Below are 4513 nucleotides of genomic sequence, written 5' to 3'. Positions count from 1 at the left end.
TATTTTTTCCTGCATCCTCGTTGTTTTTAAGAGATCCTTTCTTACCTTTTCACTAGCTACACCAGCATCTTCAAGATCTGAAACTCTGTCTTCACATTGACTTAAACGGTTTTGCAAGCTTGTGATTGAGAGTTTAATTCCTCCTAGTCCTCTATACCTCTTTGACTCTGCTTCATGCGATCTATTTCTTTCCTGTATTGCTCATTCAGGGAATCCTTTATTTTTCTAATCTCCTCTATTTTTTTATCAATATCTTCTTTAGAAGCAGTTAGAAATTCTTTTACTGCAGTATATTTTTCAGATGTGGTTTCCTGCCTATGCTTCTGTAGTTGCTTCTTTACTTCATCTGCTATGAGTTCTGAGAGTTCTTTTTTTATTTCAGAAAAGAATTGTGCTTTGATTTCCTCTATATCTTTCTGCTGTTGCTTATTTACTATCGATGCTATTAATTCATGCATTTGAGCTGAGCTTGTGTCCTCTGCTCTTGTTTTGGATGGGCACTGGCTTTCTTCCATATGTTTCTCCATTTGATTCTTTAGTGCAGATGTTATTAATTCAGGGATTTCTTTTTTTATATCCAATCTGAGGTCTTCTATATCTCTCTGCAGCTGTTTGTTTATTTGTGGAGCCGTTGATTCATTGCTTTCAGCTGTGTGATTTCCAATTTTTTTTGTGTTAGTGTCGTCTGCACTTGTTACGGTTGGGCTTGGGTTCTGAGGTTGCATTTTGTTCCTTCTCGCCATTTTGTGTAACACTGTATTCTGACCTTTGTTGTAAATCTTTGCTGTAGTTATAACCTTCACACGTACTGAAATTCAGGTGCAGCCCTACAATGTTTGGACTCATCCAGCTGTGTCTGGCTTGGGTCTGGCTGCTGTGCTCAGCTCCTTCCCGCTGCTGCCTTTGAGGGTGAACCTGTTGTGCCCCTGTGGCAAGATGTTCTGTTCCTGGACTAGCTGGGTGGATCTATCCTCTATACTCTCTGCAGGGATTTCAGCTGCAGGGTTACAAGCCAGGCACGTGTGCCAAGCCTGAGCTGTGCCTGGAGTGGGCAAGGTGAAGTAGGGGGAAGAGGAAGCTCTCCCACACACTCTCCCGACCTGGGCTAGGACAGGTTCTGGGGTTCCTGGAAAGCTGCAGAAATTCGTACTCGGCGGGCCGGGTGGGGAGGTGCTGTGGAGTGGTGGGAGGCGGCTCAAGATGCTGGGCGAGGGCCTGGCCCACTCTGCGCCTGGGCTGGGACTGGTCCTGCTGGCACAGGGTAGCAGGAAGCTCTCCACACACTCAGCAGACCTGGGCTAGGACTGGGTCTGGGGGTTCCCAGAATGCAGCAAAAATTCCTTGTAAGCATATTTATTAACTTTTAAGTTATAGCTTTTTCAATTTTATTTTTTATTTTATATTCTTAAGATATGAAAAGTTTTGATAGATTGTGTGAAATGATTACTATCATTAATATATCCATCATCTCACATTATATCTTTTCCTCCTTGTCGTAAGAACCTCTTAAAACTACTCTTGTGGAAAGCCCATATACAGGACAGTAGTATTAATTATGGTCCTTATGCTGTATATTTATTTGTCCTACATAAGTTTGCACACTTTGACCTCATTTTTCCAGTTCTTTCCACTATGCTCCCCACCTCTGGCCTCTATTATCTACAGTGTTACTCTCTGTATTTTGTGCATTCTCCTTATTTTATATTCTCCATGTAAGTGAAATTGTGCAATATTTTTCTGTGTCTGGCTTATTTGTACTTGACCTAATGTCTTCTACAATAATAAATGTTGCAAATAGTAGGCTCATGCTTGTATATTAGTAGGGTTTGGACAAGTGTCCCTAAAGCTCTAAAGACCTGTAGGTTTAAGGCCCTTATCCTCACCTAATGGAGCTAATGAGAGGTGAGTGGCCCTTTAAATGGTGGAGTCTTGTGGGAGGTCTTCTTATCATTGGAACCCTGGGCCTTTCCTCTTCCTCTCTCTTTTGCATCCTGCACATACAAAAAGGTTAACAGACACTCAATTTAAAGATGAATCCTTTTCACCATTCTTCTGTTGTGTGGTGTTTTATTTGTATCAAGTTTATGCAATCACTTTTTATTTTTTATTAATTTTATTGAGAAAAAATAGCAATGAGACAGTTTCAAAACTGATTAGTAAGACTGATTCGATAATTAATACATTGCATATGGTTGTCTTCATAGTGGTTATTCATAATACAAGATGCAGACATGATATACTGTCCAAACACTTAGTACAAATCTTTCTTCTCATTGAATTAAGAGAAAGTAGCTGTATATCTATCCTATTCTGTATGCACAGATACAAAATGGTCTTTCATTTATATCCCATTTTTTGTTTAGTTTTGACAGAGATGGGTATTCCATTGCCATTTAAATATTGTAGGTGCATGAATTCCGCAAAATAATCCAATATAGTCCTTTAGTTCATAATAGTAGTGGGTTCTCAGCAGAACTGGCAATATCAGAAGTTGTTGACTTAAGTTTACGCAATCTCATGTCATTTAACAAGAGATTTCCTGTTTTATTAGCCTATTTTTTCTTTTTTTGAGAGGAAGCTCCAGGTGGTATCACCTCCTCCACTGGCAGCAGCACAGAAAGACCAGAGGAACTCAGGAAAAACCTAATTTTCAATTTAGCTCTTCCACTTTAGCTCTTATACTCTTGGTTAAAGCAGTTTACTTGCAATAGGTCCACTATGGACCTGGTGCTCAGCAGATGGGAACCATTATTATAGAATTTGTGTCAGCCTTTTGTTGCTGTCTCTTTTACTCATGATTAGTCTGCTTTTACTTGGCTTGCCTTTTTCTCTATGCATGATTTTCTAGAGAGATAACTAAGGACTTTATTTATTTAAAGATGGCTAATTATTTTTTTAAGTGACATTAATAGGCCAAGTGGTTTAACCAAAAAACAGTCACTCCTCAGAAGATGGCAAGGAAAGACTAAAATCTATGATAAAATTCATATGATGTATGCACCAAGAATCATCTATATGTGTTTTTAGGAAACATTTAGTCCGGGAGGCTAGCAACAAGAATTCTGATTCAGCAGGTGTGGGATGTGGTTTGTGTTTTTAAAAGTGTTTACATCAAAATTATTCAGAACAAATAAAATTCCCTTATCTCCTACAGGAAGATTTTTCTAACCTGAATAAGAGCATCAAAACCGCTCCTGTGTCTGAAATTTTTTTGGTAATGACTGTTTAAGAGAATAATTCTCTCTTTTTCCTCAGAAGTTTGAACATCTAACACTAAACATTATGGCATGAATCACTAAAGAAAATATGTTTCAAAACTGCATTAGCAAATGCTACAGGAGAGCATGTGTTGTTTTTATCACCAAATATACGGTTCAAAGGAAGCCCTAAGCACAGATGCAAGGACAGTTGGACAGCCTTGGTTTCAATGATTATGGGGAGTAATAAATACATTCACAATGAGACTAGTGGTTATCAAACTTGAGGGGCCCTCCCTCAGAACTTCCCAGAGGGCCAGTTAACACAGACCAGTGGCTTAACCCCTGAAGTTTCTGGTTTAGTAGGTCTAGCATGTCTGACAAGTTTTCCAACGATGTTGATAATCCTGATCTGGACACTACATGTTGAGAAACACTGTTAGGAATATAACCTGAGAATAGCTTCCTGTTAGAGGACAGTGACGAAAGTTATTCTCACCAATCAGGATGACATTAAGAGTGGTATGTTGACAATCTTCACAGAAAAGCTGTTAGGATCTCAATCTATATTTTATAAAATCTTCAGCATTGATTTTCTGGAGAAAGAAGTTAAAAACTGATATAAGAAAAGACTTCTTTGAATAGTTTTAAAATACAGATTAAGAAAAAAATCTAAAATGTAGACTCAAGGACAAAAACTATATGATCATCTCAAGAGATACAGAAAAATTCAACTTTCATTCTTGCAAAACTCCTAAACAATATTGAAATGGGAAGTTTTTAAGCTCAAACTGATAAAAACCATTTATGACAAATCAACAGCCAATATCACACTAAATGGAACAGAGCTGAAAGCTTTCACTCTAAGATCAAAATCAAGACAAGGATGCCCATTCAGTGTAATTTATTTATTTATTTATTTATTTATTTATTTATTTATTTAGCAGAACCGGGGATTGAACTCAGGCCCTTGCGCTTGCCAGGGAAGCACTTCTTCCACTGAGCCATCTCCCGTGCCCCTCAGTGTATTTTTAAAACATTCTCCACAACAGTTAAAAAAGAGAAAGTGGGAAAGGAAGAAGTTAAATAATAATTATATGCTGATGATGTGCTCTTCTACATGAAAGATCTATGAAACTCCACCAAAAGAGTCCTAGACTTATTAAATTCAGCAATGTATCAGGGTACAATACCAACACTCAAAAATCAGAAGAATTGGGGCTGGTGAGATGGCTCAGTGGTCTAGAGCACCTACTTGGAACAAGCTTAGCAAAGCACAGGGACCACGGTTCAATCCCCAGCACCACATGCCAGCC

Source organism: Octodon degus, unplaced genomic scaffold (assembly GCF_000260255.1).
Source record: "Octodon degus isolate 3935 unplaced genomic scaffold, OctDeg1.0 scaffold00016, whole genome shotgun sequence".
NCBI classification, from domain to species: domain Eukaryota; kingdom Metazoa; phylum Chordata; class Mammalia; order Rodentia; family Octodontidae; genus Octodon; species Octodon degus.
This window is presented reverse-complemented; position numbering follows the sequence as displayed.